This window comes from Bos mutus, chromosome 13 (genome assembly GCF_027580195.1).
Source record: "Bos mutus isolate GX-2022 chromosome 13, NWIPB_WYAK_1.1, whole genome shotgun sequence".
Classification (NCBI taxonomy): domain Eukaryota; kingdom Metazoa; phylum Chordata; class Mammalia; order Artiodactyla; family Bovidae; genus Bos; species Bos mutus.
In genome coordinates, this window is record NC_091629.1 from 26,620,593 (window position 1) to 26,645,759 (window position 25,167).

The 25,167-nt window shown below is 43.2% G+C and overlaps 1 non-coding gene across 1 annotated transcript; it reads left to right on the forward strand.

The window, feature by feature from the left end:
• The first annotated feature begins 14,845 nt into the window (after positions 1-14,845).
• On the forward strand, positions 14,846-14,949 carry LOC138990602 (U6 spliceosomal RNA). Its single transcript, XR_011466727.1, has one exon. It is a non-coding gene; the product is annotated as a U6 spliceosomal RNA (small nuclear RNA).
• The last annotated feature ends 10,218 nt before the right edge of the window (positions 14,950-25,167 follow it).

Genomic DNA, 25,167 nt, shown 5'->3' on the forward strand with positions numbered 1-25,167 from the left:
ACTTCACAGGGGCTGCCATGTGGAGAATCAGGAAGGAGACCCCAAGGCTTGGAGTGACAGGAGTCCACCCCAGTTCAGAGACGCATCTGAGAGACGGTCATGAATCCCAAGGTCCTTCGCGTTCGTGATGGACCAAGTGACAGAGTAGCTGCCCACTTCTCTGAAAGGCTAATGATAAGCATGCAATATTATCGCCCAGTGCAGGGAATGAATCAAGGCAAACTGCAGTCTCTGTCCCCCAACGTTGCCACTGGCCACTCCACCTTCCTCCTTGAAACAAAACTACGGCACCAAAAAACGTGGCAAAGAATGGACTTTTCTGAGCTCCCATCTTTAAAGCTTGGTTTGCAGCAGGGGTCTTCAGAAAACTCCAGGAACTTGTTCATTCCTTGTCAGGCAGGCCTGGGGGTTCCTTTAATACTGAATGTACACCTGCCCTCCTGCCTGTTGCCTGTTGGTCCCCATTTTGCCTTCTGAAGCAGCTCGGAACCCATCAGCTATCTTCTGTACAGGACAGCCCTTCTGTAACTGAATCTTTCCTAAGGCCCATGAATATTTTCTTTCTTTTGGATTCTTTTTATTATCATTAGCATTATCATTACTATTTCGGTCTCCTAGCAAGTGAGATCTCAGTTCCCTGGCCTGAGATTGAACCTGTGTTCAGTGCAATGAAAGCATGGAAGTCCTAACCACCAGACCTCTGGAGAATTCCCCTGTCTATGAATATTTTCTGAGAAAAATGTTTTCTGCTTCTTTGGTCCTTCGTTATGTGAGCTGCTTCTTAGATGGTTCACTAGCTTATTCTGTCCACACGTCTCCCTAAAGGTGGAGCTGTCCCAGCCCCTGGCTCTCAGCACTGCTTGAACCAGAGACATTCCCTTCCTGCTAGAATCACCTGCTGTCACCCCAGCAACCACAGAGCATCCAGCCATGCTCTGAGTATCTCCTGATTTCAGACTTTTAGGGTGCGGTTCTTATCCCTGCTTCCCTGGTGGCTCAGTTGGTAAAGAATCCACCTGCAATGTGGGAGACCTGGGTTGGACCCCTGGGTTGGGAAGATCCCTTGGAGAAGGGGAAGGCTACCCACTCCACTATTCTGGCCTGGAGAATCCCATGAACTCTATAGTCCGTAGGGTCTCAAAGAGTCAGACATGACTGAACGACTTGACTTTCACTTTTTCTTCCCTGCAGGATGCCATCTTTTGGGTTTGAACTTATTTTTCCTGCTGCAGGAAAATAATTACAAGCTTCGAATCAGGCTTCGACTTTTTATCTTCTGTCTTACCACCACCAAGGAAGCTTTTGGGAAGAAAGGCATCTGGGAACCTTGAGACCATGAGTGTAGTCCCGAAGCAGCCCCGCAGTCCAGGAGTCACAACACAGCTGTGGAAACAGAGGCAGAGGAATCACAAAAGCCATTGTGTCCCCCTGGCTATCGTGCCACAAAAGAAAATCCTGCATGGGAAATATATTTAGAAGGGAGGTGTAAATGGACATTTAGCCTGTAGTTTTGAGTCAATTCTGTAGTATTTTACATACTGCATAGTATTTGATTATTGGATTTTGCATATATAATTTATTCATTGTTAGATCAATTCCTATTAAGAATTTATATAACTTAGCTAGGGTCATTCCTCATTTTATTTTTCTGATACATTATCTCATAGTCTTTGCTTGACTTTTTTTTAAATTTATTTTAATTGGAAGCTAATTACTTTACAATATTGTGGTGGTTTTTGCCATACATTGACATGAATCAGCCATGGGTTTATATGTGTTCCCCATCCTGAACCCCCCTCCCACTTCCCTTGTGTATTAACTCCAAGTTCATGGCTCCTCCTCTACAACTTTTCTCCTCAATTTCACTTTATTCCTTCTATCTTCACATAGCTACTTCATTCACATTATGAATAATCAAATGTTTTGTTACTGTTGAAATTTATTTACAAAATTCCTTAGTTGCAACTTTTCAAAGTTTAGTAATAATTTTCTCATTGTATTTTGGCATCAGGTATTGCAGGAAAAAAAAATCTGAGGATGTTATGATGCCCATATTTTGTGACTAATTCCTTTTTAAAATTCAGACTTTTTGGTTGGTTGGTACTTTTTAAATTAAAATTTTTTTATTTTAATAAAAGTAGCTCAAATAATGTTGTCAAAAAGAAAAAGAAAATCCTACATGGGATGGACGCAGAATACCTTGAGGCAGATGGCGAGGAGACAGCCCCAGGCCATGAGGCTGGACCAGACAGGTGAGCACCCAGCCTCGTAGCCTCCAAGTGGAACCACCCACATCCCCTGCTTTCCTCCCTCACAGGATGGAGCCTGGGGCCCACAGCTGTGACTTCTCATGGCCTGCCTTTCCTTCTTCTTGGGATTGCCTTCCAAATAAACCACATGCACCCACCTTCCTGTCTCAGGTTCTGCTTCTAGAGGAACCCAAACTAAGACATGCATCTTCTAAATGAAGGCCTAGGTAACTAGGTGGACATAAGGGTAAAAGGAGCATGCCTCTGAATGCCAGGATGCTCCAAAGAGACAGGTTCCTGAATTCCAATATTTACAACTACATTTTCAATGTAGAGAAGCCTCTAAAATTTTTAAAAAATGGATTGATTTACTGATTGAGATAGCATTAGCTTATAACATTGCAGAAGAGTCATGTGCACATTGTATTTCTATTTCTGTGGACACTGCGCTGTTCTCACGCCCACGATGTAGTTTCCATACAGGAGCAGACAGTTGACCCCCTGTACCTACTTCCCCCTTCTAGCCCCCCGCCCCTCTGGGAACCACTACTCTGTTCTCTGTTTGTTTTTGTTTGGTTTGACTTGTTCATGTATTTGGGTTTTTGTTTGTTGGTTTTTTGTATTACACATATGCCCTGAGGGACAGGACCTGTTAGAAACACAGTCTGTTCACAATTCATATAACAGGCAAAAGGGACAGGGACCCATAACAGAACTCACATCAGAGACAAGAGGCTGAGTTTCCATTCCCTGTTCCTTCATGAACTTATTCCATAAAAATGCTCCCCATGTAAAGTGAAGTGAAAAAAAAGCAACTTGTATGACCCTCATTTTGTGAGACTATTTACATTAAAGATAAGTTATCATATTTATGTGTCTATTTATACATTTATGGAGCACTGAGTTCCAGGCATTAGGTTTGATATTATATGAGCATTTTTTCTCTATAAATATTTAGAGAGCATTCATTGCCCTTAACAGACATGTTATCAATTATATATACACATGGAAGGATGCCAGAAGAAAATACAAGAACATGGTAAAATGGGTCATGGGATTATTAATAATGTTTCCTTACTCATCCTTTGTATATTTTCAGGAATTTCCAAAAGCTAACAAGAATTGTGTTATGACTTAGCAAAAATCAGCATGGTATTTCAAATCTCCTTTGTAGCAAAAATCTTTACAGAAATTCTAGAGGCAGTGAGGAGCCAAACTCAGACAACAGAGAGGTTTGATCCTGAAAAATGAAACAGCCTCCAGCCATTCTAGGAAGGTCCCTTGCAGCACTCAACACAGCATCCTCCCGAAGGTATAGCATCCCCAGCTTTCTGCTGATGAATCTCCATGATTTTGCTAGGTCCTTCCACCAAGACATACAGAAATTTACTCTGCATTTGGCTCAAACCTCTTTCTACATTTGAACAGGGCTGAAATTACTAGAAAAATCAGTCAAGATGCATCAGCACCAGGCCATATGCCTACAATCAGCCCTTCTCTCACCAGTTCACATCTTCCAACACAGCTCAGCTGGGTGCAAACCGCTTGTCCAAAGAAGCCACTAATAAGTGGGCTGGTCTCAGGGGCTCACAGACGGAAGGAGTGGCTTCAGGAACTCCCACATCTCTCCCCAAGTTCCCATTTATCTCTGATGGTTGCTGACTCATCACCCCTCAACTTGGTGGTTTAAATCAGCAGCGAACATTTTATTCTCTCATAGTGTCGGTGGGTGGTTCTGACTCAGGCAATCCTCTGGCCGTACTTAGTCATCGGCTGGAGCTGGAACAGACTGGAGGAGCCTGGGCACTGGAGCAGTGCGCTGGAGCAGTGTGGCTGGACATCTTCCCCTACCCTGTCTCTCTTTATGTAGCTGCAGGGAGGCCACGCATGACCTCTACACTGTAGGTGACTGGGCGCCTTCCAGCGTGGTGGCATGGGGCTCCAGCAGCAAGGAGGAGACTGAATCCCCCTTCATGGCCTGGCCTCGGAAGTCACATCACCTCTGTACACTCTAACGGCCGAAGTAGTCACCAAAGACATCCCAGTGCTAGGGGGCGGGACATAGCTCCACGTCTAGACACGGTAAGTGTCAAGGTCACCTTCAAGAAGAGCCTAAGCCATGGGAGAAGCTGCCATGGGGAAATGGAGATACCTTTTTGGTAATCTCCCACCCCAATTTCCTCCTCATCTTCTGAGACCCAGCTGCATAGCGATTCTCTTTGTAGGGCAGCCTTCTTGAACATTCTCTCCAGTGATAGAGCTTGCTCCTTGGACCTCCTGTATGCCATCTTGCACAAGCTGATTACTCATGAGCCTCTTTGTACTGGGGGAGTTCATGTCTCTCTCCCCAGCAATTTGTAAACTCCAGGTTCATTCATTTTCTCTTCCTTGTGTTGCCTATTCAACAACATTTAAAATGACATTTTCAAAACTTTACCAGCGTGGGTAGTGTAAAAGCCCTTTTTGGACACTTTTCCTGATTTTTACTATAATGTGTTACTTGCTAAGATTGTCCCTGACTCCATAAGAAAAGTAAGAAGAAAGTCTTATATAGATGGAAGAAGATAAACTAGAAGAAATGTGAGGAAAAAGAAAATCCAAGGTTCTACACAATACTGAATTCTTTTACTCTAAAGTAAAATTCCAAATTTTGAACAACTGTGGTCAGTACCGAAGACATAGACCATAATGTTAGCAGAACAATATGAAATTACCTTACTTAAAGGGACACAAAATCCTCCTCTCTGTTCTTTTTAATACCGGGCCTGCTTCATCTTTCACTTGTCTTTACACTGATTGAAAATAAATAAAATTCCCCATAACAACCTGCTTTTTTTCTTTTTGATGTTTCAAAAACATCAAAACTTTAAAAAAAAAAAACTACAAACTTTTTTTTTTTTTAATGTGGACCATTCTTTTGAAAGTCCTTATTGAATTTTTACAACATTGCTCCTGTTTCATGTTTTCCTTTTTTGGCCAGGAGACACGTAGGATCTTAACTCCTTGACAGGAATCGAATGTACCACATTGGAAGGTGAAGTCTTAACCACTGACCACTAGGGAGGTCCTGAGCAAGCGTTATTGATTACATAACCACTGCAAAAATAAAAGGATACTTGCCTGCTTGTAACTGGAAATATTTATGTTTAGCTAAGAATCATTTTCATGGGAATGACAAGACATTCTAATCCAAGGAAAGGTTATGAAATTGGCTTCCTTCTCCTTGCCTTCCATGACGTGTGTATATATATTCATCTTTTTCTCATTGTTAATAATGGAGGTAGGAATTTCCAACCTGTGGGCTTTCTGATTAATTGCACACTGTAAATGAAACTATATTAAACATCCTTCATCATAACTCATCTAAAGAAAATTTGATTCTTCCTTGGTAATCCAGAAAGGTTCATAATTAAGAATGACCATTATCAGATCAGATCAGTCGCTCAGTCGTGTCTGACTCTTTGCGACCCCATGAATCACAGCACGCCAGGCCTCCCTGTCCATAACCAACTCCCAGAGTTCACTGAGACTCACGTCCATCGAGTCAGTGATGCCATCCAGCCATCTTATCCTCTGTCGTCCCCTTCTCCTCTTGCCCCCAATCCCTCCCAGCATCAGAGTCTTTTCCAATGAGTCAACTCTTTGCATGAGGTGGCCAAAGTACTGGAGTTTCAGCTTTAGCATCATTCCTTCCAAAGAAATCCTGGGGCTGATCTCCTTCAGAATGGACTGGTTGGATCTCCTTGCAGTCCAAGGGACTCTCAAGAGTCTTCTCCAACACCACAGTTCAAAAACATCAATTCTTTGGCACTCAGCCTTCTTCACAGTCCAACTCTCACATCCATACATGACCACAGGAAAACCATAGCCTTGACTAGACGAACCTTTGTTGGCAAAGTAATGTCTCTGCTTTTGAATATGCTATCTAGGTTGGTCATAATTTTCCTTCCAAGGAGTAAGTGCCTTTTAATTTCATGGCTGCAGTCACCATCTGTAGTGATTTTGGAGCCCAGAAAAATAAAGTCTGACACTGTTTCCACTGTTTCCCCATCTATTTCCCATGAAGTGATGGGACCGGATGCCATGATAGGTTTCAAATATGTTTGGTTATTTGAACAATGACTTGGGCTCTGGATAAGTTGTTTCTACTTGACAGATCACTGAAAAATCATAAATGATGTATTTTTCCAATTTTGGTCTGCTGAAAGATCATGCATTATTTATAGGTTGTCTTTAATTAGACATGTTTTGTAAGATTCACAGCATATTTCCCTTTAGGTTTTCATAGTGGTTTTCACTGATGGGCCTGATTCGAACTTAGCACAAGCATTATATTATCATTTACACCAGGAAGAGAAAGGAATTGGGAACAAAAGGAGTCTTCTTAGTAACCCACACCTCAGAAGTCTAATTTCTTCCCACGTCTTCACAGCCAGTGGTGTTTTCTCTGATCTTGATGTTAGTATCAGACCCACTGGATCTTTGAACTGTCCAAATCAGTAAGGTCAGGCAGTCCTGATTTCTCTTTCCATGATTGGAGTTCATCTCTAATGCTGTTCATCTCCTCAGCCAAGTTCCAAAGTGAAAGTGTCCATCCTCACTCGCAGTGGAGAAAACCACTTAGTTTTTAAGAATCATAGTGGACAACCCAGGTCTTCATCTTTCCCTGGAGCCACATGTAGAAGGAATGATGACCCCAAGAGTGACACCTTCCCACGGGCAGGCCCAGATTTGAGCTAAAATCTCTGAAATCTTCTGAATGGATGAAGCACTAAAATGGTTCGCCATCATGATTTTATTCCTGGTAAAAGTGCAAGAACATGTCAAGAAGTACCTCTGCAGGAAAGGAAATTCTGGCCATTTCCCCCCTTCCCACCCATGCGAGCAAGGCTGGGGCATAAGCCGTCAGGCAGGCTCTGCAGTGTGTGTCAGCTCGACTCCCTGGAATGACGGACCAGAGGTGGCCCTGCTGCCAGGCCCATGGCTCCGAGCCCAGGGATGTCCTGCACTCACACCGTGCATGCTTGGGCTGCCCGTGAAGACCTGAGTGCTGCACGCTGCCTACCACGTGTGTCTCATTGAGCTCTGCTGTTGACAGGCAGCATCCCATCTTCCCACACCCCCACCCCCACCAGCCCATCACAGATCCAGGCAGGACACCTTCCTGGACGGCTTCAGCCTCAGGTGGGGGAACAGAACAGCTGAGTTTCAGAAACCTCCCTCATCCACAGCTGTGTGTCTGATGGTGAGGGTCTCTGGGGCTCGAGGAGGATAAGAAAGTTGTAGTCCCCTCTATTCCTGGAGGCTGTTTCTGCTGGGCATCAGCACAGCCCCGTTCCTCTCTGTCCCAGTGATGTCAAGTCCCAATCCTGTCCCCAGAGCCTACCCTCGGCTCTTGTCAACACAGCAGCAGAGAGTGGTGTTGTTATCATAATAACTAAAATTAGCTCTCATTTTCATGAAGGAAATAATCCCCAAGCTTTGGCACTTTTTGTATCGGTTGTAATTGCTTTTGACACGTTTCCCATCTGATTGGAAGTGCAGGTGTGGGATGGGATCTGTGCCTTGGTTGGCTGGCTTGGGTCAGTGCCAGGAACCAGCTTTGCAAGAGAAGGGCCCAGCACTCTATTTAGTCATATAAATTGCCAATTGCTCTTAGAAACCCAGGATTGTGGCAAGGTAAAGGCTACAGAGATTAAATAGAATATATTCCGATCTTTTCATGAAAACAATAAGAAAGGTCCTCAGGTGCTGTGAAGTGTGAAAGTTGCTCAGTCGTGTCTGACTCTTTATGACCCCACGGACTATACACTCCATGGAATTCTCCAGGCCAGAATACTGGAGTGAGCGGCCTTTCCCTTCTCCAGGGGATCTTCCCAAACTAGGGATTGAACCCAGGTCTCCCACATTGCAGGAGGATTCTTTACCAGCTGAGCCACAAGGGAAGCCCAAGAAAGCTGGAGTGGGTAGCTTATCCCTTCTCCAGCAGATCTTCCCAACCCAAGAATCAAATTGGGGTCTCCTGCATTGAAGGTGGATTCTTTACCAACTGAGCTATCAGGGAAGCCCCCCTTGCATGCTGGGATCTCCCCAGAAGCACAAGGCAGAGGAGGACAGCGACAAAGCCGCACTGTGTCCTGCACGCGTCCATCCGTCCAACCCCCGCATCTGAGAGTCATCTTTGACTTTCCCTTCCTTTCCTCCCCTAAATACAATCACCCACATCCTGCCATTGTGTCTTTTGTGAATTCTGTCTTGTCCAGTTCTCCAGTCCCTGTTCTCACTGCCTTTCAGACCCTCACTCACTCTCATATTTTCACTTTGAGGTATTTGTCACCTGCTCTTTGACCTGCACCTCCATCTGCTTCCACCCGCCCTGCATCCTGCCCTGCATCCAGCGTCCAGACTGGACTCCTCCACACATCCCTACACATGCTTCTTCTATAAAAGGAGGCTGTCCTGATCTAGAGGTGGATGGAGAAGAGGCAGTCAGAGCATGTGGTACAAATGCTGCAACAGCAGACCCTGTCTCGCCCCTGCAGGCCCCTGTGCAGGCGGTTTTCTACCGTGAGCCTCAGCATCTCGGCCCAGGGCAGCCCTGGGTGACGAGGAGCTTCGCTCATGGGCGGGGAGGCCGGGAGCACCAGGGATCCGTGAGCCATGATGCGAGGGGATGCAGAAAGCGCCTCAGCTTCTCAGTGCTCAGAGAGGTGCTCTATGCTTCTTTCTGAGTCTCCATTGGGAACTGGCCCATCTATCCCCAGCAGTGACCTATGAGAGGACACAGCTGTCTAAAGTACAGTAAGTTCCCTACATAGGAATAAATTCTGTCCCAAGAGTGCATTCATGAGTCCAGTTTGTTCATAAGTCCAACAAAGTTAGCCTAGGTACTCAACTAACACAATTGGCTATGTACAGCTGCTTTTACGCTTGCTTCCAGACATCCTGGGCTTGAAAGAAAGATACTACTGTACTCTATACAGTGCTGTAAAGTACACAGAAGTGCAACCACTTGTAGAGGGTGCACGCATGTGACAATGTACACCAGACATGTAACCTAATTTACGTACTTGAACATATGAACACACGTTTTGATCTTGGAAAGTTCACAACTTGAAGATTCATATGTAGGGGACTTACTATATCAGAATACAGAATAATACATTTAGCAGTAGTGATTGGTTCAAAGTTATCACTGGTGCCAGACACTGGGCTGAATTTGGATGACTTAAGGATGAGGGAGAAGAGAAATCTCTGCAGAGACTGAGAATGGGGAGTCAGGGCACTGGGGGAAGCCTGGGGGCAAGGACAGGGAGAGGGCCATGGGCTTGAAGGGGAGGGGGTGACCCACAGTGCCTCATGGACCCAAGGAGGCTCCTGTCTGTGGGTTTTCTGGGTGAACAAAAATGTTCATTGCCTTTCTAGCCTCTTGGCCTCCCCTTTACCATCCTCTGCTTTGCTTCCTGTTCCAGTTTGTTCCTCACATGCTGGACTTTCGACTTCTGCCCAGAAAGACCATTTACTTAGGTGACGAAGTCCGGACAGATGTCCAGGGCTCACTAGCCAGCATGTCATTGTACCTGCCATGCTCTGGCTGACTTTCTGGGTAGCAGCTCTACCCAGCCCTCGCCGTCTCACAAGCTCCCAGGGAACAATCCCCTAAATGCATGTTCTCCTCTCCTTCCTGCTTGATCTATTAAGATTAAACTCAATGGTTCATTTCCCGTAACCGTCAGCACCACTGACAATCGCTGCGGTAACTTGTTACAACAGTGACTACTATTTTAATTAAAATCACCATGGAAACAATGGGGCCCACACAGGTAATGCCAGGGTGGGGTGGGGAGGGAAGAACCAAAGTGGGATGTGTCTCGGGTTGACCAGTGTCTGGCCGTTGCTTTCCCGTTTATGAAGTCAGCCAGGACCGCTTGCCAAAACAACTCTCGTCACAGAGAACTATGAGTTAGTTGACCTTCACCCTTTTCTCCATCTCCTCCTACAGACTTCCTCGTAGGTCATGATTCCTGACATTTGCCTGACCTGGTTTGTGACTTTACAGCACACAGTTTAAACAGTTAACTTCCAAAATGGTCCTTAATTCTCTTGTCTGACTTTAGGGTGAACTCAGTGCTGGTTGATGCAAATGTCTTTCCATTGTCTGTGCAACTGACCTCTTGTGGGCAAGAATAAAGAATAGAATGCTTGGCAGGATTTATTTATTCTAAATTACTGTTGGTTCCTGACATTGACTCCATCTAGGGTCTGTCAGGCTAGGGGATAAATATGAATACCATCCCTCTGTGTCCTCAAGGAACACATTCACTGCCTTGGAAGACAGATTTATTTAAAATTGTTTAATACAGTACAATCTGTGCTACAATAGAGTTTTGCATACACTTTTTTGAGGGAAGATACCAAAGTGTTATTCAATTATTAAGAACAAATGCCATAATGTTAAATAAGAAATCATTAGAAATTATAACAAATTTCAGTATGGAACCAGCTAACTGTTTTTGGTAACTTCTTCTAACTTCTCTATCATTATTTGTTGGTATTGTTTAGTCACTGAGTCATGTCCAGCTCTTTGCGACCCCGTGGACTGTATGTAGCTCACCAGCCTCCTCTGTCCATGGGATTTCCCGGTCAAGAATACTGGAACGGGTTGCCATTTCCTCCTCCAGGGAATCTTCCTGACCCAGGGGTCAAACCCACTGCATCTCCTGCATTAGCAGGTGGACTCTTTACCACTGAGGCACATTTGTGCAAAAAACAGTATGGTATTCTTTGGAATAAAATTTTCAATGACAAATTAATCCCTAAGAAACATAAAATAAATAACAGTTCAAAATAAAAATAAACTGCATTTTAGGTTCATTCAATAATAATTGGTTTAAAAATCAAATGCATATGGAAAACATCCCAAGCTATCTGATCCTGAGATGCCACCATGCTGCAATTCATCCCCTCAAGCTCCCAGGCAAGAAATCTGAATGACGTTTTGTTTACTACAGTTGTCCCTTGGAGTCCACAGGGGACTAATTCCACAGGTACTGATCCTTTACATAAAATGGCATAGAATTGGCATATATAACCTATGTACATCCTTCCATATACTTTAAATCATCCATAAATTATTTATAACACCCAATACAATGTCATGCTACATAATTAGCTGTCAGTGTGTGGTGAATTCAAGTTTTGAATTTTGGAATCCAGGATTTTTTTTTTTTTTCAAATTTTTTGATTCCCCCTTTGGTTGATTCTGCAGATGCAGAACCTGTAGAGATGGAGGGCCAACTGTAGTTTATACTCACTCCCAATTTCTGTATCAATACTGTTGGTTCTATTTCCTAAACATTGTGCCAGTCCATCTCTACTTCTCAATCACCACAGCTCTTGCCAAGGTAAATCCCTCACTGTCTTTCTTTAATATTGCTATTTTGGGTCATAACTCAAAGATCTTGAGTTTTTCCGCCAACTTGTGCTTCACTACACAGACAGGGGGTGGTTCACCTAAATCCCAAGCCAATCAAGCTGCTTTGTTCTTAAAAGCATTTGGTGGCTCCCTATTACCTATAAGAATAAGGTTAACAATGAAACCCCATGGCTAGGCCCTAAATGGCTCATGGTCCTCTTTATATACTTTCTCTTTTGCTGTTTTCTCAATACAACTTAAACTCCATCCTTACCCAGCTGTTCAACAGTCTTCTAAAACTTCCTGTCTGTATCTCCATGCCTCTGTAATCTTTGCTTTTCTGGAATCCACATCATTTAGGGAAAACCTACTACCTTCTAAGACCTTGCTACTCAAAGAGTGGTCTGCTGACCAGATGCATCACGGCCCGTGGAAGGTTGTTAGCAATACAGAGTCCTGAGCTCTCCTCCTGACCCTTGACTCAGAAGCTGCATTTTCACAGCATCACCACAGGATCCTCAGACATGCTAAGGATGGAGACTCACTGCACTAAGCCATCTCCATCATCAGCTTCCCTGACATACCCTTCATCCTTGTCAGGGACCCAGCTCCCAGAGCTCTACCAACTTTGATGTTGCATAGAAGTCATCTGAGCCCTTGAGGGACAAAGGAATGTTACCTGTTCATCTTTATATCCTCAGAGCCAAACACTGAGCTCACTGTCTTTCATCCCACAAACAGCTACCAAGCACCTGTGAAGGGCCAGTCACAGTGCGAGGTGGTAATGATGCTAATGGTGAAGGGATGGCACAGCCCCTGTTCACAGGCATGAGAACGATATTCATTAGAGACAAACAGAGACTTTCAATAATAGTCTTGCCAAGAGAGCTGAGCCCAAAGTGTTGGAATTTAGAGGAGCAGAGAAACATGTGCTGACCCTTGGTGTGTCCCAGGGTTCACAGGGACATGATTGTATGTATTTAAGGTCATTGTTGACACGTGTAAATACAAGAGAAAACAAAGAGGTGGAGTTGGTGATTACATTGTCCATCACAAAGCACACTGTACCTAGAAAATTTCACTCTTGGAAAGCTTAGCGTTATAGCTATCAAGCTGCTGAGTCTTTTTTCAAAACCCCTGCCCTCTGACTTTTCATTCTTTAAATATTGCTGCAGTCAGAGAACTCTCTACACCCACGAGCAATTGCTTGCATCTTCAATTAGCTGTGGCAGCCAACTTCTTCTTCGGATTGAGTTGATAAGTCTACTGACATCTACTGTTAACCTCCTGAATGACCTTGGATAAGTCATGTTCATCCTACTCACTGCTTCCCAGCTGGGATTATAAATATGAGTAGTAATGAAGGATGTTTCATCAAGAAGCTAGTGTCAAAGGCGAGTGATGTTTCATCCTGTGTGGAACCCCTGGAGGACATGCCACAGAGCCGGTCCCCCTGAGAGGCTAGGAAGTTGAGGTATACACCAAAATCCATCTATTATCCTTAAAGGCTGTTTTCAGAGAGTGTGTTGATTCTTGGGCACTTCTGGCCTTTCATAAGGCAAGGTGAGCATGTGTCAGAGTCAGAACAAGTGCAGAGCAGAGTCTTTACCTACAGAGATTGAGTCCTGAGAGGGTAGGAGCAGGGCAGGAGAGATGGGAGAGGGACACTCAGGTGTGCTTGTCCAAATAAAGACCTTGGCCTCTGGAAAGCAGAAACAGAATTAAAAGGTTGATTTTATAGTATTTCTTCCAAGGAAAGATAGTAAGTATTCTATAATCTAAAAAAATTAGGGTAGAGAGTAGACTTTTTCAGCAGCCGTTGCCAACACAGCTCTAGCTTTCTCTATGGATGGTTTTTTGGAATAGCACCACTCAGCCTAGGTCACTCGAGCGGCAGAGCCAGAGAATCTGGAGGGAAGAAGCCGCTCATCTTTTCTCTTCCTCAGGGGGTGCTTCACGCCACCACCACCAGATGCCCAGCCCCTAGGTCATGCCAGGTGTCTGAAGTGAGGTTGCTCACAGAAACAGGGGCAGCTTGGAACGCCATGGAATCCATCAGTCAATGCCATAGAATGCCACTGAATCCACCTGCACCAGCTCTTGGTCCCAGCACCTTGAGAGAGCTGCCTCCACCCTCCGAGCACCCCAGGTCTCCCTCAAAGTGTTGCCTTGAGGACAAATACCACATAGACACAGAGCCCAGAACTCATGAGACAAGTTCCTGTTCTTTTCCATTCAGAAATACAGAAACTCCCAGGAACGCAGAGGCCCTTATGAAGGTCGTAGCAGTGGGAGCCCTAAATCCGCAGAACAGGGAGGCCTTCTCTGTTGCCTTTAGGTATGATCTGTTAGGGGTAAGCCCACTGGTTTGCTTCCATTAGGTAGGTAGCTGGTTGGTCTCTCCAAACACTCAGGTCGGGACCTCAATTTTAGTCATGGAGGGCTAGGAGAAGTGGGGACAACAGCTGAAAAAGGCAGACATTCTGCTAATTAACTATGAGTTGGAGACAGGATGGAGTAGTGAGAAAATTAGAGGAAGTGGTGATTTTGACTGAGAAGTTACACTGAATTAAATTCAAACTTTTAATAGGGGGTAAAAAAATCTATAAATGTTGGATGACTATATAAGGAAATATTCAGTTCTGGGTTGTTTTCAGATGCATTCTTTATTCAGGACCCTGTAATAAACTTTGAAAAAAGCAGAGTGGCATGTCTTCACCGAAACCAGTAAAATCAGTCTAGCCACGATAGCATTTTCCCAGTCGGCGCAACCATGAATCACTACTTTCTCTAAGGACTTAATTAGCGTCAAGGCAAAAGCCTCTAATTTCCCCCCTATTTATCATTTGGCAACAAAACCTGTTTACTTACCACAGATGCCAAAGAATAGATTAAGCTGATAAAGAAAAGTATAAGATTAACAAGTGCAATTTACTTGTCAGATGGAGGTATTTTATCGTTTCACCGACTTGTTCTCTCTAGAGGGAAACTTGTGTGTTGATACTTTGCAACAGAGACGAAGCCAGGGCCAGTTCAGAGGTGAGTGTCAGGGAGGTGAAGACTGAGTGTCTCTGTGGACCAGGGAATGCCCTTCCCACACCCCTCCCGTCACCGGAGAAGAAAGATAAGAAAGGCTCTTTCTTACACGCTCTAAGTTAAACAAAGTTTTAAGTGTGCTAGTGTGTTTGCTTCAGCAGCACATGTACTAAAACTGGAAGCCGACAGAGATTAGCATGGCCCCTGAACAAGGATGATGTGTAAATCCATTAAACACCCATTATTAAAAAAAGAATTTTAAATATATTTCTATAGTAAAGGGAACCACACACACACAATAAAACAATATTACAGTGGCAAAAAGGGAAAAATGGGGAGGTAGGTGTAGTTAGGGAGTCTGGGATGGACATGTGCACCCTGCTGTATTGAAAATGGAAAACCAACAAAGACCTACCGTATAGCACAGGGAACTCTGTTCAATGTTATGCGGCAGCCTGGATGGGAGAGGAGTTTGCGGGGGTGGGGGGGATGGATACATGTATGTGTACGGCTGAGTCCCTTCGCTATTCACCTGAAAACTATCACAACATTGGTAATCAGCTATACCTTAATACAAAATAAAAGTTTAAGAAATAGAAGCAAATAATTACAATATTATATGTGGCAAAATAGAAAAGTGGAGTCTATAGATGCTATCTATACTTCTTAAATTAAGACATAAATGTACTTATTATTCATAAGTGTGACACGTGAATAATAATGATGACAACTTGACAAACTAAAAATATACTATAAATCCTCCAAAGTACCGGAAGTCAAACTCACATATCCCACAAATATCAAAAAGAAGAGAAAGGGGAAAACAAAGCAAAGAAAGGAAAAGAAATCCCTAGAGCAAACGATTTAGGAAATACAGGGTATATTGAAAACAAATCTCCAAAGTGAAGCTAGTGACAAGTGACACATAAGCCATCATGTTCGAGTCACACATTCGGATGAAATGCCACTAACAAATGCACATAGGTTCAGCATACCTGTTGGGAGAAAGTCTTGCAGAATGAGGTATGTGTGAAAGAAGCTACTAAAATCAGATTGGGCAAAGACCGACCAGGCAAACGCTAACAAAGAGAAAGCTAGGAGTAACAATATCAGGCAAGGATAGAGTTAAAGCAAAGTGACAAACCTAGCGTGAAAGGGGTAATGAATATTAACACGTGGCTTCACCCGCAATGATAATGCAACTGTATTTTATGCACTAAATGGGGAAAAAAGCAAAGCATAACTCCAAAGACTTCCCTGGTATCTTGGGCTTCCCTGGTGGCTCAGTCAGTAAAGAATCTGCCTGCAATTCAGGGGACCAGGCTCCAATCCCTGGGTCAGGAAGATCCCCTGGAGAAGGGAATGGCAACCCACTGCAGTATTCTTGCCTGGACAATCCAATGGACAAAGGAGCCTGGCAGGCTATAGTCCACAAGGTCACAAGAGTCGGACATGACTTGGTGATTAAATCACCCAGAGACTTCTAGAAAAAATTAACAAAACCCAGAAGTAGTATGAGATCAACTCATCCTTATGATATCGTACTTGATCAAGTGGATAAGATTTCTCAATTAATTAAGGCGGTAGAGGTTCTGAAGTCAGTCAGCCTCAGCCCAGATGGGTTTGCTCAAACACGAATCACTGGGTTCCACCCCAGGGTTCTGCTTCAGTTGGTCTGGGTGGGTGCTTGAATCCTGTGCAGATGGCCATTCAGTAGAGAAAACTATCTGAGGAGAGATGATGCCCTTTTGAAAGGTGAGGGATTACAAAGACAAGGATGATTCAACAAAGAACAGGTATCAAAAGTCTCCAGGAACTTGCAAGACTTAGGCGGTGGGTCCACCAGCCCAGGGGAATCACAGCAGAGACTTGAGGTGACTGCAGCCCCAGCAGGAAAGCCACCAGCCCTGGGGTTCAGGGGAGAGACCTGAGGACAGAGGGGTAATTTTGCCCCCAATCTCTGTTTCCAGGGTTTCTCTCCGATGGTAGAGAATCTGCCTGCAATGCAACAGACCTGGGTTCAATCCCTGGGTCAGGAAGATCCCCTGGAGGAGGGCATGGCAACCCACTCCAGTATTCTTGCCCAGAGAATCCCATGGCCAGAGTAACCAGCCTGTAGCCTGGCGGGCTACAGTCCACATAATCACAGAGCCGGATACGGCTGAGTGACTAACACTTTCACTTTCACTCTGCTTCCAAAATGCAGGCACCTTTTGCTGCCCATGGGAGCGATGGGGGCAGAATTCCTCATTCCGTACCGGTCTGTCCATCTCAGTCTTATCTCTCCTCAGCTCTCTCGGGTGCTAAAGTTTTCCTCACAGCCTGCCTTCTATTTCTGCTCCCATTAAAAAAAAAAAAAAAAAAATCTGTTTGGCCACGTGTTGAGTCCTTTACACACATTCCTTGACTGTGTCCCTGTGAGGGCCATGACCCCCAAGTTATGGGTCAGGGATCTGAGGTCAGTGAGATCACCTACCTGAACACAGCGTGTTTAGTGGAGGGGCTTGAATCCCCATCCACCTTGACCCAATGCAAGAATCACACAACACTCCTCACTCTGCTGCTTGTCTGCTAATCCTCTCTTTTCTTTGTACTCGTCTCTTTCTCCCAGCCAGGAAGGGTAGGTTTAGTGTTTGTTTGTTTGGTTTTTTTTTTGGCTTAGTGTTTTTTTTTTTTTTCTCTCTCTCTCTTTTTCTTCTGGTTCTTTCCCAGGAAGTAGTCAAGTTTATATGAGTCTCCTTCAAGCCACCTCCCATGGCCACATTCCTCCATCTGCTGAAACTGCTCCTTCCTCGTGACATTTTGATCTGGATGAAGGCGGAGGCTGTCATCAGAGAACAGCCAGCTGCTGGTAGCACCAGCCTCCCACACGCCCATCTGTCCTCACACGGCCTGCCAAGCCCCTGGGGCCTGAGTCTTGGCTTTGAAAGTCTCCAAAAATGGCAACATCCTTAGCCAGAGACAAGGTTCACCAGTTCTTCTTAATTCTGTAGCTTAGAAATCATTTGCCTTTCAGGTGTCTTTGAACTTTCACGTTGGCTTAATAACTTACAGAGTTTTGAAGATGCCTTGCTCTCAACTCTGCCTGCCTTTCCTGTTGATCAGAAGTCAACTGCAGGGGGGCGTGCATCAGACCAAGAAATCTGACCAGACCCTGATTTCAGCACCGTGGGAGCAGACCAGTGGGGGTGGGTGGTCTCCAGGAGTTCTCCCTTGCTAGACATTCTGATTGTTCACCAATGCCCTGTGGGAATGCAATGCTGGATTCCACCCTGAAGTCTGGAAAACTCTGGACTTTAAGGAGATGATCACGTTCCAAAAACTGAGATAGCAAAACAAACAGGATGGAAGAGTCCGAAGGCACTCCCTTGATTTCCAGCTGTTTCCAAAATGTGTTCAGTTGAGCGAAACCCCAAACACATGGTGGAAAGCTTATTTCCCTTTAAAAATGTTAAATGCACACATCAGGCTAAAAGAAACCATCTCCGTATGAACTGGATTCATTCACACTTAACTAATGCAGAGCTTGGCAAGGAGCAAATGGAATATAAAGAGACTGCTCTTGGTGGCCTGAAGACGTCTTCCCTTGCTCCAGGTTGCCTACTAAGAAGGGGAAAGAGGAAAGAGAAAGCTGGACTCCTTGTCTGACTCAACACCTTCCATTGGCAAGACTCTTATCAGCACTAAAGCACAGATAAGAACAGAAAACACTGTCTGTGAAGAGGATATGCACTAGATCTAGAAAAATGGTCCTGACAAACCTATTTGCGGGGCAAGAATGGAGATGCAGATGTCAAGAGTCGACTTATGGACACAGGGGAGAAAGGAGTGGGGGAGCAAATGGAGAGAGAAGCCTTGAAACATATACATTACACAGGGAGCTCAGCTCCGTGCTCTGAGATGACCTGGAGGGGAGGAATGGGGGGTGGGTGGGAGGGAGGCTCAGGAGGGAAGGGATATATGTACACATACAGCTGATTCACGGTGTTGCACAGCAGAAGCTAAGCCAATATTGTAAAGCAATTACATTCCAATATAAATAAGTAAATAAGAAAAGCCTCTGGCACATCCATCACAGGCTTACAAAGAGGCTCTCAGTCCTCTTGCCTTGCCTCCAACCATGATTCTGGTTGAGGGGCATTCTGTTTTCTTCCTGGATTATTTGAGCATGCAACTCCCTGGTCTTCCCGAGTTTACTTTTGCCCTCTTTAACCTGCTCCGTCCCCAGGATCCTTGTGTTTCTGAATGATGCTGTTAATCATGTAACTGCTCTGTGACTGACTTTTGGCCTCACTCTCACCTGGAAGTCTTACAAACCCTTAGTTACTTTGCATTAAATACCTCCCCTACCCAAGACCCTCCCTTGCACAGCAGCCAGCAATTCTGGGCTTTTTAGAAACCTGCTCTTTCATTTCTCTTACTGGTCTCTTCTTCCCTCACTCTGTTTAAAATTCTATTCTTTTTTAAAAATCTATTTATTTTAATTGGAGGCTAATTACAATATTGTAGTGGTTTTTATTTTTTTATTTTTATTTTTTTTTTAGGAAAATGAGGTGTAGTTTACTATTCAATTTATACATGAACATAGTGATTTATACTTTCACTTTCACGTACATTTACTTTCTTTATTTTTCCTAGTGGAACAGGCCTTTTTTTAAAATATAAATTTATTTATTTTAATTGGAAGCTAATTACTTTACAGTATTGTATTGGTTTTTCCATACATTGACATGAATCCGCCACCAGTGTACCTGAACTCCCCTCCCACCTCCCTCCCCATACCATCCTTCTGGGTCATCCCAGTGCACCAGCCCCGAGCATCCTGTATCCTGCATCAAACCTGGACCTGAGATTTGTTTCACATATGATAATATGTGAATGATAATATGTGTATGATAATATACATGTTTCAATGCCATTCTCCCAAATCATCCCCCCACCCCCACAGAGTCCAAAAGACTGCTCTATACATCTGTGTCTCTTTTGCTGTCTCTCTTACAGGGTTATCGTTACCATCTTTCTAAATTCCATGTATATGTGTTATTATACTGTATTGGTGTTTTTCTTTCTGGTTTACTTCACTCTGTATAATCGGCTCCAGTTTCATCCACCTCATTAGAACTAATTCAAATGTATTTTTTTTAATGGCTGAGTAACACTCCATTGCGTATATGTACCACAGCTTTCTTATCCATTTGTCTGTTGATGGACATCTAGGTTGCTTCCATGTCCTGGCTATTATAAACAGTGCTGTGATGAACATTGGGATACATGTGTCTCTTTCCCTTCTGGTTTCCTCAGTGTGTATGCCCAGCAGTGGGATTGCTGGGTCATATGGCAGTTCTAATTCCAGTTTTTTAAGGAATCTCCACACTGTTCTCCATAGTGGCTGTACTAGTTTGCATTCCCACCAACAGTGTAAGAGGGTTCCCTTTTCTCCACACCCTCTCCAGCATTTATTGCTTGTAGACTTTTGGATCCCAGCCATTCTGACTGGTGTGAAATGGTACCTCATAGTGGTTTTGATTTGCATTTCTCTGATAATGAGTGATGTTGAGCATCTTTTCATGTGTTTGTTAGCCATCTGTATGTCTTCTTTGGAGAAATGTCTGTTTAGTTCTTTGGCCCATTTTTTGATTGGGTCATTTACTTGTCTGGAATTGAGCTGTAGGAGTTGCTTGTATATTTTTGAGATTAATTCTTTGTCAGTTGCTTCATTTGCTATTATTTTCTCCCATTCTGAAGGCTGTCTTTTCACCTTGCTTATAGTTTCCTTTGTTGTGCAGAGGCTTTTAATTTTAATTGGGTCCCATTTGTTTATTTTTGCTTTTATTTCCAATATTCTGGGAGGTGGGTCATAGAGGATCCTGCTGTGATATATGTCGGAGAGTGTTTTGCCTAGGTTCTCCTCTAGGAGTTTTATAGTTTCTGGTCTTACATTTAGATCTTTAACCCATTTTGAGTTTATTTTTTGTATGGTGTTAGAAAGCGTTCTAGTTTCATTCTTTTACAAGTGGTTGACCAGATTTCCCAGCACCACTTGTTAAAGAGATTGTCTTTAATCCATTGTATATTCTTGCCTCCTTTGTCAAAGATAAGGTGTCCATACGTGTGTGGCTTTATCTCTAGGCTTTCTATTTTGTTCCATTGATCTATATTTCTGTCTTTGTGCCAGTACCATACTGTCTTGATGACTGTGGCTTTGTAGTGGTTTTTAAAGAACCGCTTTAGGGACTCCTCTGAGGGTTTAGTTGTTAAGACTTCACCCTCTATCTAACGCATAGGGTGTAGGTTCGATCCCTGGTGGGAGAACTAAGGTCCTATATTTTTGGGGGCCAAAAACCAAAACGTGAAACAGAAGCAATATTGTAACAACTTCAATAAACACTTTAAAAATGGTTCAGATTAAAAACAAATCTTTAAAATAAATAAATGTCCACTTATATAAAACTTCCTCTATCCAGTTTTTAACTCATTTTTTATAAAAAATAAGTTTAGATTTTTACAGGAAAATATAAAAATAGGACAGTAAGTCCCTGCACTATGACCCCAGTCTCCACTATTGCCAACAGTCTTACATAATCATCCTGCAAGTATCAAAACCAAGAAATTCACATTGGTTCAGTTCAGTTCAGTCACTCAGTCGCGTCTGACTCTTTGCGACCCCATGGACTTGCAACATGCTAGGCCTCCCTGTCCATCACCAACTCCTGGAGCTTGCTCAAACTCATGTCTATTGAGTCGGTAACCATCTCATCCTCTGTTGTCCCCTTCTCCTCCTGCCTTCAATCTTCCCCAACATCACGCTTTTTTCCAGTGAGTCAGTTCTTCATTTCATGTGGCCAAAGTATTTGAGTTTTCAGCTTTAGCATCAGTCCTTCCAATGAATATTCAGGATTGATTTCCTTTAGGGTGGACTGGTTGGATCTCCTTGCAGTCCAAGGGACTCTAAAGAGTCTTCCCCAACACCACAGTTCAAAAGCATCAATTCTTCAGTGCTCAGCTTTCTTTATAGTCCAACTCTCACATCCATACTTGACTAGTGGAAAAACCATAGCTTTGACTAGACGGACCTTTATCTCTGCTTTTTAATATGTACACAGATTTCTCAGGAGGCAGGTCAGGTGGTCTGGTATTCCCATCTTTTTAAGAATTTTCCAGTTTGTTGTGATCCACACAGTCAAAGACTTTGGCATAGTCTATAAAGCAGAAGTTGATATTTTTTGGAACCGTCTTGCTTTTTTGATGATCCAGCTGATGTTGGCAATTTGATCTCTGGTTCCTCTGCCTTTTCTAAATCCAGCTTAAACATCTGGAAGTTCACGATTCACATATTGTTGGGCCCTGGCTTGGGGAATTTTGAGCATTACTTTGCTAGCATGTGAGATGAGTGCAATTGTGCGGTAGTTTGAACATTCTTTGGCATTGCCCTTCTTTAGGACTGGAATGAAAACTGACCTTTTCCAGTCCTGTGGCCACTGCTGAGTTTTCCAAATTTGCTGGCATATTGAGTGTAGCACTTTAACAACATTATCTTTTAGGATAATAGGTTCACATTGGTTCAATACCATCAAAAAAAAAAAAGACTAAGGCCTAATTTGACTTTCACCAAATGTCCCTTTTTTCTGTCCTGAGATCCAACCCAGGATCCCTTAGTGCCCCTAGTTTTACCCCTTGTGGTTCTAGACTTGCTTTCTCACAGGAAGATGAGACACGGTATTCTGTCAAACCAGTGTTTCTCAGAAGAAGCCTTTGGGCTGGCATCTCAGCTGAGTGCTGACCGAGCATCTGACAAGCAACAGGCTGGTGACGCACAGACAGAATACAGGACGCTGGAGTGCTTCCCGTCAACTGCAAATATACAAATGCCACACGCTACAGACCACGACAGACGGTCTCTCAATGTTGTCACCTTTATTGTTTTTTAATTTTCAGGAAAGAATTTATGTAAGAATATGATGAAAAGGAACAGGTCACTCAATGACCTATTGGATGGAATGTGAGCTATTTATTCAATAAATATTTTCTGAGTGTCTACACGCGCAAGATGGTTGTGGAAAGGACAAAGAGGCACCCGGGAATTAGGGACAAGATGTGTTTCTGTAATACTTGTTTATTTAGGAAAATGGGATTTGTAATTCCCAGAAAACTTTGATCCTTGGTGGTTACTGCTCAGTCCCAAACTTCCGCTGCGTCACACAGCTAGTCTCTCTCTCTGTCTTTCTCTCTCACGCACACACACACCCTCTTTCTGCTCCTGAGCCTTTGCCCTTTGTCTGAGTGATGTCAGCTCAGGAGACAGTACCTAGGAGCCTCCAGGAGAAGAAGAACCATAGCATCAGAAGACAAAAGGAATTCTCAGGGGCCTAAAATGATGGCAGTTTTGCTTTACACTCACTAACATCAAAACCAAGCTGAAAAAGAGACGACAAAGGAATATGCATGCTTACAAACCAAGAAATGTCCACTTTGTCTAGATTCTGATGAAACTGAGGGCACTAAAAGGCTTTGGTTCCTGAAGTCACAAAACTTCCAAATGTCCTATTCTTTCAAAACTGGTCTTCCACCTTGAGATTATCATACCGAGTGAGGTAAGTCAGAGAAGGAGAAATATGTGACATCCCTTATATGTGGAATCTAAAAAGAAATGATGCTGTTGTTTAGTCACTAAGTCTGACTCTTTGCAAGGCCAGGCCCCTCTGTCCATGGGATTTCCCAGGCAAGAATACTGAGGTTGCCATTTCCTTCTCCAGGGCATCTTCCTGACTCAGGGATCAAGTCCAGTGTCTCCTGCATTAGCAGGCAGATTCTTTACTGCTGTGCCAGCTGGGAAGCCCATTTATTTATATAAAATACTCAAGCATTATAATATATTTATAAGAACTGTATTGCATAAGTATTGCAATGTATTTGTATAGCTCTAGTAAGACATATCATATTGAACAAGCGTGGGATTTCAGAGAATGTGCCCACAGCCCTGGCAGTGCCCAAAATGTCCCACCACTTTGTCAGTGATTATGGTGTAGTTGTGGCTTCTGAGCAATATCTGTGATCAGACTGAGGGTGTTTTAGGTAAAACTTTTCTAGAAAACCATCGGAGTGTGAAGCCTTTTGAAAAGACAGATTTGACAGTCTTCCTGGTTTCTGTTATGGTGCTTAGTCTAGTCACTGTTTAACCTCTTCTTGACAAATGCTGTTAATTTATGGAAACATCAAATGCACCTAGATTTTTTTAGTTTTGGATTAAATTTATGCAGAATGTGCTCTTAAGGGAAAGCTTTTTTTAATCTGTCTGCTCATTTCTTTTCTCCTTCACAGTGCATCAGGTTGTGGCTCTTCTTGTTTTTCTTGAAGAGATGTGCCTGAGATTGATTTACTAATTGGCCTTTTCCTGGAAGCAGCATTGGTTTTATTTATTCTACATATTGCTTATCTGGGCATTTGTGTTTGATTTCAAATTCATTAGTGACTACTTTGGTGTTTATAAATGCTTTTTTATAACTTCCTTTGGTTGTACATTCCTTACTTCTTGAGTAATTTCTAGTGAATTTATTTCCAAATATTTCTTTTGTTAATTAAAACATTTATGACTACGGGTTTCCTTCTGCTATAATTTTGTACCAATATACAGTACTCTCCTTGCCTTGAACTTCTAAAAAGTTTATAATTTTGGTTGTTTTTTTTTTCCCCAGTTTGATCTAAGGACTTTTTGAATTACTATTTTTAATTTCAGTTGGTTAGATTGGTAGCAGTGGAAAGGGACAGGGGAAATATTATTTTTAATTTCCAGTTTTTTTAAGGTTCTGTTGTTCTGGTTTCTATTTATTGGTTTTTATTGGTTTATCCTCCAGTAAACAATAGGAGATATAATATGATTTATATACTATATATTATAAAGAATTGGCTCACAGGAGACTGGGAAGTCTCATGACCTTCAGACAAGGAAAATGTGTGAAGGTGTGTTAGTCACTCAGTCATGTCCAACTCTTCACAGTCCCATGGATTGTAGGCCACCAGGCTCTGCTGTCCATGGAATTTTCCAGGCAAGAATACTGGAGTGGGTAGCCATTCCCTTCTCCAGGAGATTGCCCGATCCAGGGATTAAACCTGGGTCTCCTGCATTGCAGGCATTTCCTTTACCATCTGAGTCACCTGGGTGTCTGTACCAGGAAAGCACGTATTAAAATTCTAACCTGAGTTCTTCTGAAAGGAGTTTGTTAAACACCATGCCTTGATTGTGTTTTTATGAGATTCTCCTTATATTTCTAACAGTCATTGCCACAGATGTTCACTAATATTCTTACACACATAAATACATAAACATTCACAAGCATTCCACTTTCTTGGTAGATTTTAACCTTTGACTTTAGGTGATGTTTCATGAAGTTTCAGTATGGATATTGCTGTCTTCTTTTTGTGATGTATTCTTATTCCATCCCTTATTTTCTTTATTAAATGTCCAATCTT